The following is a 15,070-nucleotide window of genomic DNA, read 5'->3' as shown; positions in this document are numbered from 1 at the left end:
TGCAAAAATACTCAAACTAAATTCTAGCTAATAGAATCCAATAACATATTTTAAAAATGATATATCAAGACTAAGTGGGAATCATACCAGGTATGCAAGAACAGTTCAACATTAGAAGCACAATCAACAATCTGCTGCATATATAAAACAATGGAAAATAACCAAATGATCGCATCAACTAATGCAGAAAAGGCAACTGATAAAATCCAACACCCATTATTCATATAAACACATTGCAAAATAGAAATACAGGGAAATTCCATAACATAATTAAGGGAATATACACAAAACCAACAGCCACTATTATTATTATTATTTTGGAAGCACTTTTATGGTTTTATTTAGGACAAATAAAACTCATAAACAGGTTGCCTATTCATTTTCTTCGCCGCGCAGCCTGGCGTTGGGATTGGTGACTCTGATGGCCAGCTGGGCTGCTATTTCCACGATAGGTTTATGGTTCTTGGAGGACACGTTGTGAGCAATCTCTGCACAGTCAGATTTGTTGCACATCTGCAGCACCGCCAGCTCTTTGACGTTGTAGACCAGGAACTTGCGAAAGCCGCTGGGCAGCATGTGTTTTGTCTTCTTGTTGCTCCCGTAACCAATGTTGGGCATTAAGATCTGACCCTTAAATCTTCTCCGCATCCTGTTGTCAATGCCTCTGGGCTTGCGCCAGTTACGCTTAATTTTGACATAACGATCTGATTGGTGCCGAATGAACTTCTTGGTCCTCTTTTTGACAATCTTGGGCTTTACCAGGGGTCTGAGGGCAGCCGTGATGCCGGTAGGGATGGCCGCCTCCTCCGTAGGCAGCGGAGAAGAGAGTGCCACCAATATTTTTAACAAACAGAAACCATTCCATAACAATGAGGAGTCAGACACACATTCCCTCTGTTACCAGTCTTATTAAATATTGTATTGAAAGTTCTCACCAGGGCAATTAACTAAGAAATGGAAATAAACTCATCCAAATTGGTAAGAAAGAAGTAAAACTCTCCCTATTTGCAGATGATAAGTTATTCATAGAAAATCCCAGAGGCACATGCAGTGGGTGAACTGCCAACCAGCAGAGTGCAGCCAATTTGAATGATAATAAACTATGTTTCAATTGAAGAGCAAAGATGTCAGCTTGAGGACTAAGGTGCACCTGACCCAAACCGTGGTATTTTCAATAACCTCATATGCATGTGAAAGCTGGACAGTGAATAAGGAAGACCGTAGAAGAATTGATGGAGAATAATGAAAGTGCCATGGGCTGCCAAAAGAACCTATAGATCCATTTTGGAAGAAGTGCAGCCAGAGTGCTCCTTAGAGGCCAAGATGGCCAAACTTCGTCTCTCATAGTTCCGACATGTCAAGAGGGAGCAGTCACTGGAGAAGGATACCATGTTTGGTAAAGTGGAGGGTCAGAGGAAAAGAGGAAGACTCCCAATGAGATGGATTGGCCAAGTGGCAGCATCGATGGACTCAAGCATGGCAACAGCAGTGAGGTTGGCCTAGGATTGGGCAGTGTTTCGTTCTGCTGTGCATAAGGTCGCTATGGGTCGGTACTGACTGGATGGCACCTAACAACAACAAAATGTTTCAGTTGAGGAGTCCTGGTGTGGTGCTGTTGTCTAATGCGCCAGACTGCAAAACCTTTTGAACTGCAGGGTTGGCGGTTCAAGCTCACCAGTTGCTCCTTGTAAACCCTATACAGGGTAGCTATGGGTTGTAACCAACTTGATGGCACTTCACAACAACATGTTTCAATTGAAGCAGGAACCAGTTTATTGTCACTGTTCCTTAAGTTGACATCAGCATCTGCAGTGGTGATGGGTTAGGAGCCAGGTGAGATTTTCCCTCTTTACCTTGCTCAATTTCCTGGTGACCAAGAAGCATGGTTCCCCACATGTACTCCTAGTCACATTATTGCACAGTATTTTCCTTTCTATTTTATTTGTTTATTTATTTTTTGCTGTTTCCCCTCTGTCTTCCCTACACTACACTCTGTCTTTACTTTTTTTTTTTTTGACCCCGTTGTGCCAAGTTCCCAGTGTCTCTGTGGTTAATAGTTCAAGCCTACTCCCTTCCATGCTCTAGTAGAGTAAATGCTAAATTCCTTCCTCAGTGTTTCTAGAACAACGCTTTCACCTGTACTGTGCTTATGTTTTTTGCTATTTTATTCTTCGTTACCCCCTATCGCTTTCCCACTGCCCCTTTTATTTTTCTGGTTTTGTTTTCTTTTTTTCCTCCTCTTGCCTCAGCTTTCTTTTTTGTTTCTATTTTTTCCTTAATATCAGAACAGGTACCTGCTCCACCCTTCCCTCTGCAGTCAGCAGGGCTAACCCCTGCCCCTTTGGGCATGGCTTTGTGAGCTCCCACAGAGTGAACTCCTTATTCATGCTTTAGCCTAGCTTGGCAACTGACACTTACTCCAGTAATGTGACACATTGTTTTTCTTTTTGTTCTCTTTCTAATTTACCTCTTTTACTTTCTTCTTAGTTCTTCCCTCTCCCCCAAGTCCTGCCCTTAATTATTAATTTTTTTTATCCCTCTCCCTCCCTTTTTAATTCCACAGAGCAGGTTCCTTGAACCACTTTACCTTCATATTAAGTTGTCCCTATCCCTGATACCCTGTGCTTGGTAGTATGTTATGGCTAAGTGCCATCAAGTCAGTTCTGACCCATAGTCACCCTGTATAGTCTTTCCAAGGAGCAGCTGGAGAGCTTGAACTTCTGACCTTGTGGTTCAAACTGACTTTGAAGTCCAGTGCATTAGGCAGTATAGCCCCACATAAAGTGAGTGCTGTATTCCTCCTATAACCATGTCTGATAGCTAAAACTTGTGCCAATACTAGCCTGCTTTTATTTATTTGTGTGTTTTTTCTCCTTTGTATTTTTTCTTTCTGTCTTCCGTCTTTTCCTTAGTGTTAATAGGGAACTAGAGATATCAATTTATAAACAGTGACAGCTACAAAGCAAAATGAGGAAGTAAATTATGTAGCTACAGAACTTCCAAATGGACACAAAGTTAAGATAACATCATAGTTGTTGTTGTTAAGTGCCATCGAATTGGTGCCAACTCATAGCGACCTTATGCACAGCAGAATGAAACACTGCCCTATCCTGGGCCTACCTCACTATTGTTGCCATGCTTGAGCCCATTGATGCTGCCACTTGGCCAATCCATCTCGCTGGGGGTCTTCCTTTTTTTCTCTGACCCTCCACCTTACCAAACATATCCTTCTCCAGCGACTGCTCTCTCTTGACAATATGTTCAAAGTATGAAGAGATGAAGTTTGACCATCTTGGCCTCCAAGGAGCACTCTGGCTGTACTTCTTCCAACACAGATCTGTTGGTTCTATGGGCAGACTGATTTAAACTTGGTAAGATGATGATAAACTACAAGATAACCCCAAAGAAAATTAATAATCCTTCTCAATTTTCACCAAAATAGAAAGAATGTGATAAAAGCTCAGTAACAAAGAAATAATAGCAATTAAAGAAATTTTAAAAAATTTCAAAACCAAAACACACTCATAAAAAATGGATCAAAGAAACCATGAACTCCACAAAAATCAATTGAACAAAAAACCTCCCAGCAAAATGACAACTGTAAATTCACATCTACTGATAATTACATTAAATGTAAATGAGTAAATGTACCACTTCAGAGGCAGAGAAATATGAATATAACCTAGTAATATGTTGTCTTTAAGAAACATAGCTTAAGCACAAGGACAAAAATTAGCTAAAAATCAAAGGATGTAGAAAGACATGAGTTCTATTTGGCTTGACTGTTGATTTCAATTTCTTTATTTTTGTTGCATTTTACATTTTTTCCCCCTAGTTTTTCTGTAATTCATTGAAAGTGATGCATTAAAATCTTCTACTATTATTGTGGAGTTGTATGTTTCCCTTGTAAATTCTGTTAATGTTTGATTTATATTTGGGGAAAGTTTTTGGATGTGTAGGTGTTTCTTATAGTTATGTTTTCTTGTTGACTTTACTATTTAATCATTATATAATGTCCTTCATTGTTTCTTATGCTTTCTTCATGTTGTCATTTCAAATCAAGAAAATGACAACAAAAAAATAGAGCAGGAGTGGCAATACTAATTTCTGATAAAGTAGACTTTAAGGCAAGAATCAGCATAAGAAACAAGGAGGAACATTATATAAGATGATTAAAGCATCAATTCAGCAAGAAAACATGTTCAAAATAAACATCTATGTACCCAATGAATGTGCCCTGAAATGCATAAATCAAACTTCAATAGAATTAAAAGGAGAAAAACAACTCTATACACACACAAAAAAAATTAAGAAATTCTGACACATCTCTTTCAGTGAGTGACAGAACACACTTAACAAAGATACAGAAAATCAAAATTTGAATAGTCAACCAACTAGACCTCGGAGATGTACATAGACTTGTGATGGCTTAACAGCACAATATACAGTCTTCCTAGTGCACGTGGGACATTTTCTAGAATGGACTATAGGTTAGGACACAAAGCCAATCTCAATTAATTTAAAAGCACTGAAGTAGTAATAAGTATCATCTCAGATCATAATGCTATAGAATTAGAAATCAACAACAGGATTATCAAGAAAGTACATGGAAACTGAATAACATCTGGCTTAAAAGCTACTGGGTAACAAACAGTATTGAGAGAACAATATTTAGCAATAAAGAAGAACTTCAAGAAACAAAGAAAAAGTAATTAAATTCAATAATTAATTCACGATCTCCAACAATTAGGAAAATAATAGCAAAACAAAGCCTACACTCACCAAAAGAAAGCAAATAATAAAGATTCAAGCAGAAAAAAATGAACCTGAGAAACAATAGTATCAACAAGACTAGAAGTTGGTTCTTAAAAAGGACTACTACAAATTTAACCAAGAAAAAGAAGAAGACTCAGTAACACAAGTAAGAGAGAAAGTAAGTAGTTACAATTAAAACTAAAATAAAAAGGATAACAGGATAGTGTGATAATCCAATAAATTTGAAAACCAACAAGAAATGCACACATTTCCACAAACATGTTTCTTACTCAAACTAACACAATCTGAGGTAGGAAATTTGAAGATATACTTCGTTAAAGAAAAAATTGTACAAGTAATTAAAAACAAACAAACAAACAAAAACACTTGCTGCTCCTTGGTATATATATATACAGGGTCACTATGTGTCATAACTGACTTGATGGTATTTAAGAACAATTGTAGGTCATTAATATCTTATCAAATATATCTTAAAACACACAAACAGCAAAATACAAATCAGATGACTGAGATCTCCTAAAATTAAATATTTATGTACATCAGACTTCATCAAGAGAATAAAAAGAGAATTCACTGACAGAAAAGAATGAAAAGAATTCACAGACCGAAAAGAAAATTGGAACAACCTATATGACAAGGGATTTGTCTCTCAAATTTATAGAAAATTTCAACACAACAAAGAAACGAAATAAACAATCAAAAATCCATTGAAAGAGGACTTGAAGAGAGACTTTATTAGAGACATTCAGGTGGCAAAATAACACATGAAGAATTATTCAGGACCATTGGCCATTAGAGAGATGCACATCAAAACATCAGTGAGCTATTATTTCATCTCAACACTAATAGCAAAGTTCATAAAAACATAAAATACTAAGGAGGTATGCAGTCCCTAGAACAATCCAACAGAAGGACAGACTTTGACCAGGAATAAAACTCAGAAGGTTGGAAGAAATCAGAAAAAAAGGATGAATTGAAACAGGAAACGCAGGGAGAAAATAGTAACCGTGATGTTACGTTAGGAGGTTGCAATTAATGTCATGAAATAAAATGTTGACAAATGAATTTGAATGGGAAAAGTCTTTGCTTTGTAAACTTTCACTGAAATCCCAGTACAAAGTTAAACAATTAAAACCCCTATGGGCACAGTTGTATGCTGTCTCATGGGGTTGCTATGAGTTTGCACTTAACAGCAACCAAGTCTAGGAAATGTTTTTTAGCTGCTCAGGGAGTTGAAATGCCAAACGAACTAGTAGGGGAGTTTAAAAACCCGGATCTACACTTTATTCGGTCTTCTCTGAGAGTTAAGTTTTTCATTTCCAGAATGTGGTATCCACATTGAATTGGAGATGGAGAATTGTTAGATCAAATATATTGTGTATGAACTTAGCACATAGCTCTCTTTCACTGCCATGGAGTTGATCCGGACTCACAGTGAGCCCGTAGAAGGTTTCCGGGGCTATAAATCTTTACAGAAGCAGAAAGTCTCCATTTTCTCCTACAGTGCAGCTGGTGGATTTGAACTTCTGACCATGTTGTTAGCAGGCCAGAGCTCATCCTTTAGCACTATCAGGACACACCATATAGCAGAACCTCAATATAGTGTGAGCTTTCCTTTTCTTAGAAGGGACGTTAGGCCCCTGGTAGAAAAGTTGAAATTCCTCTTCCTATTTTATAATCTGGCCCATTTTACCCTTTTTTCTCATTCATTTAATCTAATTAATCTTTTATATGGTAGTACTTGTGACTCTTTAGGATAAACACTGGACTGCAAAGTAGAAGGTGGTTTGAGCCCACTAGTGGCTCAGCAGGAGAAAGATGTGGCTTTTTGATCCTGATTGGACAACATTTAATAACATTCCTTTATATGCTCTTGTAAATTCCTGTTTACTTTCACACAAATAACCATGCATACACACACTTTTCCACACTTAAATCTTGCTAACCTTCTTGGTTTATAATAGAAATTCATCTCCTTTCCCATTTTCTAGGCTGATGACTTCCTTAGTTGGAAAACATTTAAAGGAGTTTGTCCCAAATTCTATGGCTGGAAGTCGAGTTTCATTTGACCAGTGGCAGCCATCTCTATCAATTTTCACACCTCTCCAGTTCCACTTCCTCTGGATAATTACACTGTCCTAACTCTGTGAATGCAGTTTTGCCATCTGTTATGACCTTACTAGAGAAAGTTTGAAAAGTTATATATGTAACTCTGGTCAGAAGTTTTAAAGGATAATGTCTGTGCTGTGAGTTTTTTCTTCCCCCCTCTCTTTTCTCTTGCCACTAAAAATGTTCTAGAAAGTAGATGCTCTGTTAGCCTGGATCTGAAAAGGAGGACAATATAATATAGATCAGGGCCCCCAATAAAGTTTCAATGAAACAATAGCATAAACAGGGAAAAAATACCTAAGAGTCTCAGAGTTGGGAGATTGTTAATTATTTTCTAACCTAGCCTCTCATGACTAATAAACTAGCCTAGCTGTGACTAAGATCTTCATTATTGGGTAACTAGATATATGGCTTGGTTTCTGTTCTTAATACTCTTTTCATAAACCTTCCTAACACTGTAGTCATTTTATTTGACTAGTTTTGTTTTATACGCTCCACATTACCATGAAAAGATATTAAGTAGCTCTGTCTTTGAATCTTTATCATCCAATCATTGCTGAATGATAATTGTATGCACTTCTGGCACTGTGGGCTAATGAGCTGGACTGCAAAGTCATTTGAACTGCAAGGCCAGTGGTTCAAGTTCACCAGCTGCTCCTTGGAAACCCTATACAGGGTCACTATGGGTCAGAATCGGCTGGACGGCACTTAACAACAACAACAACATATAGAATTTGCCTTACGTTTCTCACCAATACAATCCTTCCATCTGCTGTAAAGCCCATTTATTAATCTTGGGTAATTTAAAGACAATTTCTCTAATGAATTGTGTCTGATAATTCCACGCCTCCTTGTGCACCAGGCTGTATATCCCCAGAATTAATATATTTCCTTAGCATCAGCTCCTGAATATGCTTCGCTTGTTGCATATTTATCCCTTGTTGTTCTGGGTTGCCAATAACACTCTAATGTATGAAATGAATAATTTTGAACAAAACCATTACACTTTGGTCAATCATAAAATATGTTTTGTAAGTTACTCACTTTGTTGTCTAACTTATTGTGTTGTTGTTAAGTGCTGTTGAGTCAATTCCAACCCATAGCGACCCTGTATAGGAGCGGCTGGTGGGTTTGAACTGCCAAATTTACGGTTCAAAACAACCTTGCGGTTGAACACTTATCCTAAGGTGACACGCCAGAAATCTATTATTATTATGTTGAGCCTTAATTCTGCCTCTTTGTGTGTGTGTGTGTGTAGTTATTTAATAAAGCATAGCTATACTAATTATTGGATAACATGTAGCTGGGAAAGCGATTCAGAAAAGGGAATCTAAATCTTGTACCACTCTCATTTGAGTGCAAGCCTGTACACATTTTTACTAATTAGAGCTAAGTGGATTCCTTTGCACATTTTCCCTAGGCCCTGCATTTGCTAAGAAGTTAAACTGTTACATTTTGGGAAAACAACATTTCTTCCCTTATCATTTTTGGAATTCTCAGCCCATTGAAAGTACAAAACCTCTGCATACTGTTCTGATACCTCAGGTGCATATTCTTTGATAAGATACAGGATATATATATCAGGTTAATGGGATATTATACTGCTGTTCCAACATAGTAATCATCTGTTCACCATCACCATTTAAACTACTGAAGAAGCCATTTGTCTTAAGGTGGTAAGAAAAATCCTTTGCAAAATTTGCATGAACCCTTATTGGATTCCTGAATTTTCGGCTCTGTTCACACTTCTCATTTCTATTATATCTACTCTGCACATTTAATACGGTGCAATCAATTTGCCCATAGGTTCTATTCCAAAACTTTTATTAGTAAAAATTACCCCACTTCAGATACACTCTAGATTATCCTTGCAGACTTATGTTTATCTACACCCACCCTAGGAGCAGCACTACAGGATGTAAAACATCAGTCTCTGAGGTCATGCTAGCCTCTGTATCTTCAGACACTTTAATCCTGGTGCAAATTGGAGAGAAGGAAAGAACCTTAAGCCAAGCAAAATGCAATTTCTGTCATAAAATGGTCTCGTGAATTCATCTACCTTTGACTAGGATCTTCGTTATTGTGGTAACTAGACATGTGGCTTGTTTTTTGTTCTTTAAGGTGTGGCTCTGAAGGATCAGCACTGGACTGTTCAAGCAGTTCAAGCCCCTCACCGTCACTCCTTGGAAACCCAATACAGGGTCCCTATTGGTTGGAACCTGCTCAACAGCACTTAACAACAATAATAGCAATATACTTTTCATTAACCTTCCTAATAATGTGGTCATTTTATTTGATTAGATTTGTTTTTTACACTCCACATTTACATGAAAAGATAGTAGCTCTGTCCTTGAATCTCTATCAACCACTCATTGCCTAATGATAATTTTACACCATGTTTAGGTCCCGAGATTGTTGCTGTTGCTAAGTGTTGTCAAGTCGATTTCGACCCATAGCAACCCTGTATAGGGTTTCCAAGGAGCAGCTGGTAACCTTGAACCACTGACCTTGCAGTTCAAATGGCTTTGCAGTCTGGTGCATTAACCCACAGCACCATACCAGGACTCCAGGCCCCGAGATTAGCCCCCATGATTAGACTGGATCATTATTACCCTAGAGTAAATCATTATGAGAAGGCTGGTAAAGTCATATGAACACTCATAAAGGAACGAACTGAGCTTGCTGCATCTTGGATGACAGAAGATAAAGCAATGGAACAGATGCTGTGAATATCCCACCTCAAGAAACAAACCACCTACAGCAGAATGGAAGAGAAAATGGAAGCAGAGTTTAGACGGATATAAAGAATGCTATCAAATTGTCTAGAGAAGTCTTGGAGCATCAGCCCAGTTTCTGGAAGTAGTTTAATTTTAACATTTCATGCATACATTTTGCAAAGTCAGTTTGAACTGCTAGGTCGGTGGTTCAAACTCACCACCTGATCCTCAGAAACTCTATACAGGGCTGCTATGGGTCGGAAGCGACCCAAGGGCACTCACTTAAGAACAACAACATAGTACGTAATGATTTTCCGTTTCTTCATGTGCCCCTTCTTGTCAAAATTTACAAGCTCTGTCTGTGTGTGCCCTTTCCTATGAAAACAGACCCTCTAAATTGTCAAGTACTAAACTCAACCCACCTCTATGCCCCTTGCTTCCCCACATGGCGCTTCCCCTTCAGTACCCGGCAGCTCATCAATTACCAGGTAAGGGTTTTGCTGTGCCAACATACCTCTCAGGTAATTATAATAAAATATTAATGCAAAAGCAACTGAAAAATTCAACTGTGTTTGATCATCCTTAGAATTATGCAGTAATATTTCTGGCAGTAAACTGCTGTTACCCAAACAAACTGTTAAAGGAAATTGCTACAGCTCCCAGAAGCAGTAGGAGAAAGGGTATGCAGTTTTTTTTGTTTTTTTTTTTAAATTATTATTGGGTAAGCAATGCCCTTACCTCCAGATTTGGCGGTAAGCAAATGTGGCAGAGACTTGTTTATGGGTTTTCTTAAAAAATACTTTTTTTTGCGATTGTTGAAAATATACACAGCAAAACATACACCAATTCGACAATTTCTGCATGTCCCGTGAATTGTGTGACCATATTCATGCTTAGTAGCATCACTGGTAGTGGTGGTGGAGGGGTACAGACCTTACCAGGTGACATGGTCAGATGGTGTACACCAAAATGACTGTAAAATTTTCATGCAGTATTTCAGCAAAAATTTGCTATTTTTATAAAAACATTCCTATAGTCATAACAACAAAAAACGAACTTGCATGTATTAGTATAATACAAGGATAAAATTCTAAGCAAATTTACTTCTTGAACTTTCTAATGCATTCTGGTGAGAGTTGGCATTACTGACCACAAACTTAATAGACATTCACCAAAGAAGACATTCAGGTGATCAACAAACATACGAAGAAATATTTGTGATAATTAGTCACTGTTGCTGTTTTTAAGTGTTGTTGAATCTGCTCCAAAGTATAATTTGTCTGTTTAGAGTTTGTGAGGCTGCATAGCTTTTCAGGAGCCTAACACCTCATCTTTTTCTTGATTGAAATTAGCCAATCACTAAAGGACAATATTACATAAGACCATTATTTTAAAAGTCAAGAAAAGATTTTCATGCTAAAAGAAACATTCTCTGATGATTGCTTGGGATGTGAGGTAAGGGAGAATTTTTTCATTAGTAGTCCATTACATCATTTGATCAAGCTAGCTGGTTCAGGATGATGAACAACATGGTATCTACCACTGAATTCCATGACCATGAGCCCAATGCCATACTTCATTAGCTGTGAAGTGAGTCCCTTGATCTGAGATGATGCTGTGTGGGATATTATGATGATGGATAAGGCGTTCTGTAAGTCCAGGAATGGTAGCCCAGGAATGGTAGTCCAATTCAAACTCTTGAGTACAGGGAAGTGAAATCTGTATTCAGGGTAAGTATCTATGCTTGCTGAAAGTGAAGAGGAATTTAAACATTTACTTATGAAGATCAAAGATCACAGCCTTTGATATGGTTTACATCTCAATGTCAAGAAAACAAAAATCTTCACCACTAGACCAGTAAACAACATTCTTATCAATGGAGAAAAGATTGGAGTTGTCAAGGACTTCATTCTTCTTGGATCAACTATCAACACTCACGGAAGCAGCAGTCAAGAGATCAGATGATGTATTGCATTGGGCAAATCTGCTGCACAGGAACTTTTTAGTGTTGAAGAGCAGAGATGTCAGCTTGAGGACTAAGGTGCGCCTGACCCAGGCGATGGTGTTTTCAATAGCCTCATATGGATGCGAAAGCTGGACAGTGAATAAGGAAGATCATAGAAGAATTGATGCCTCTGAGTTGTGGTGTTGGAGGAGAATACTGAAAGTATTCTTTTGGCCATGGACTGTCAAAAGAACCAATAAATCTGTTTTGGAAGAAGTGCTGCCAGAGTGCTCCTTGGAGGCCAGGATGGCTAAGCTTCGTCTCTCCTACTTTGGACATATTGTCTGGAGGAAACAGTCGCTGGAGAAGGATGTCATGCTGGGTAAGGTGGAGGGTCAGAGAAAAAGAGGAAGACCCCCTAATGAGATGGATTGGCCAGGTGGCATCATTGATAGACTCAACTGTGGCAGCGGTAGTGAGGTTGGCCCAGGATCGGACATTGTTTTGTTCTGCTGTGCTTGGGGTTGCTATGAGTTGGTTCCGACTCAATGGCACCTGACAACAACAACAATCTATTCTAGTAAGAACAAAACATTGCCCTTTCCAAAATGGAAGTAGTCCAATGTAATCAATCTGCCACCAGGTTGCTGGCTTTATTTTTCTCTCCCCAAGGAATGGTCTCATATCATGGACTCAGTGTTCATTTCTGCTGCCGGCAGACTTAGCACTCAGCTGTGGTTACAGCCAAGTTATCAATGGTGAGTGGACATCCATGTGCTGAGTCCACGCATATCCTTCATCCCTGGCACCATGGCCACTTCCTTCATGGACATTTTGGGCAATGACAGGAAGGAGTGAGGATAGAGGATGGTTAGTTTCCACAGAACGTGTCATACTATCCACTTGATTGTTATAATCCTCCTCTGCTGAGCTAACCTTTTACTAATCATTCACATACAACACAAATATCTTCACTTTTGGGGCCCATTTAGAAAGGTCTATCCACATGCCTCTTCACCACATTTGTATGTCAACAATTTCTGCTCATATTCCTACAAACTCCTTGGTCATCCAGTCCAATCATTAGCCACAGTCCAAGAATCAGCATACAGTTGCACATCTGACCACTTCTCCTTCCAAGTAAAATGAACAACCAAACCAAGTTCACTGCTCCAAGTTGTGCACATTGAGAGGATTTCTCTTCACCACTGTCCTTTGGTGAAGTCGCAGAAAGGGGTTGTAATGCTGCTGTTATCCACTCTCAAGTGATGCCTGCTTATCATGCAGAAAAAAACCTGTAAATCAAGCATGAGTTTTTTCTTCCTCAGTCAACTTATCATAAGGAACTCCCTATGAGGTCCTAGGTGCAGACTGGGAGAGGCTATGCAATGTAATAAGAATGGAGTCCATGGGCATCTGGGCCACTCCCTCATTCAACTTACTTGTACCTTCATTTCTTGCTTAAACTCAGTCTAGTATATACCATTTTAATGATGGAATACTACTGTGCACATGCAACTTTATGACTTTTGTGGGTCAGAAAACACCCAGTTCATAATGAATAACTCAGATTTCATGGTGATTTGGTGGCCCAGGGTTAGGCGTTCAGACTCTACTAAGACCCAATAATATGCCAAAATCTGTTTCTAAAAAGGAGAGTAATTATCTGCAGAAGATGGCAGGACTTCACTCCAAAATTCTAGTGGTCTGTGCTGTGATTCACCAATAGGGGTTTATTAAAGAGTCCAAAATGCATGTCTATTTGCCACTAGCACTTCAAGTACCATTGGATCAACTGGGTCATATGCCCATGTGACTGAGAAACTAGCACAGCAATCTGAACATGTTCCAGAACCTTCTTTTGTTCAGGACCCCACTCAAAACTAGCAGCTTTTTCAGTCATTTGATACATAGGCTGGAGTAGCACACCCAAATAAGGACATGTTACCTTCAAAATACAGAGACCCATCAGGTATTGTGCCCTTTTTAGGTGTTGAAGGGACAGATGCAATAGCCTATCCTTCACTAGACATGCTCCATAATACTAAACTGCAGAATTTCAACTGAAGTTGAAGGTGTCTGAAATTTATTGAGTTGATATTCCATCTTCTAGCCTGCAGATGTTTTATCATAAGTCTAAAGTCATCGATACTTCCTTTCTAGGTCCAATCAACACAATTCCATCAATGTAATGGACCAGTGTGATGTCTCGTGGTAGGGAAAGGTGATCAAGTTCCCAGGAGAGTACATTTTGATGTAGTGCTAGAGAGTTGATGTACTCAAGAGTTGATGAAGTTGTCATGTTGGCCTTGGCAGCTGAAGGTGAATTTCTTTTGGTAATCCTTCAGAACTTGAATTGAGAAAAAGGAACTGGCTAGATCAATACCTAGCTGTATACCAAGTACCAGCAGATATACTAATTTGCCCAAACAAGGAAACCACATATGTAACAGCAGTTGCAGTTGGGGTGACTACATAGTTAAGTTTATAACAATCTACTATCATTCATCAAGGAGGGCGGCAGTTAAACGATGTGCAAGAACTGCGCAGACCTGGTGGAGGTGTTAAATGAAACCCTGACCACGGAGCGGCGGGGTGAGAGGTGTCTGGAGACCAGGTCGATGGGGAGATGCTCCCTAGCGGGAAGAGACTGCAGGGGCCGAACAGGCTGTCCTACTTACCCTGGACGCGAGAGCGCCGTCCTAGCCTAACCGTTGGATCCTGGCTTTGAGGCGGGGTCGACCAACTTAGAGACCCACAAGCTCAGCCCATAGCGTCTCACTACAACCCAGTCGCCCCTGCTGCACTTCTGCCTCTTGATTGACATCCGAGGATGGAAATCCCGCCTTTGAGCTGGACTTAAGGGCCCTAGCACATGGAGATTCCTATTTAACAGCAACCACCCAACCACCACTCATCTGTCTGTCATGCTGTGGTGGTTTGAATTGCTGTGATTCTGAGGGCTATGCCACCAGTATTTTAAATAACCAGCAGGGTCACCCATGGTGTACAGGTTTCAGAGGAGCTTTCAAACAAAGACAGACTAGGAAGAAAGAGTGACAAACTACTTCTGAATCACTAGTCACTGAAAACTCTATGAATAGCAGAGAAACACTGCCAGATACAGGACCGGAAGGTGGGAAGGTACTCAGAATGCGACTGGGGAAAAAATGCCTCCTCAAAGTAGAGTTGACCAAGATGACCATGATGAAGAGAATAGAGTTAAGCTTGGGGGAGAAATGCTCACAGAACCTTCACTTGCTAATGGGCCTCAAATCAAATTGAAGAGAAACAGCTGTAAACATCCATTGAAAATTGGAACATGGAATGTATGAAGGATGAATCTGGGAAAATTGGAAGTTGTCAAAAATGAAACGGAACGCATCAACATCGATACCTTAGGCATTAGTGAGCTGAAATGGACTGGTATTGACCATTTTGAATCTGACAACCACATGGTTTACTATGCAGGGAATGACAAATTGAAGAGGAATGGTGTTGCGTTCATTGTCAAAAAGAACAT

The 15,070-nt window shown here is 39.3% G+C and overlaps 1 pseudogene; it reads right to left on the bottom strand.

Annotated features, from left to right (window-relative positions):
• Positions 1-372: 372 nt before the first annotated feature.
• On the bottom strand, positions 373-13,849 carry LOC102814518 (annotated as a pseudogene).
• Between the last annotated feature and the right edge of the window lie 1,221 nt (positions 13,850-15,070).

Source organism: Chrysochloris asiatica, unplaced genomic scaffold, assembly GCF_000296735.1.
Source record: "Chrysochloris asiatica unplaced genomic scaffold, ChrAsi1.0 scaffold00198, whole genome shotgun sequence".
NCBI lineage: Eukaryota > Metazoa > Chordata > Mammalia > Afrosoricida > Chrysochloridae > Chrysochloris > Chrysochloris asiatica.
Note: the sequence above shows the minus strand (reverse complement) of the source record. Positions and strands in the feature narration are given on the sequence as shown.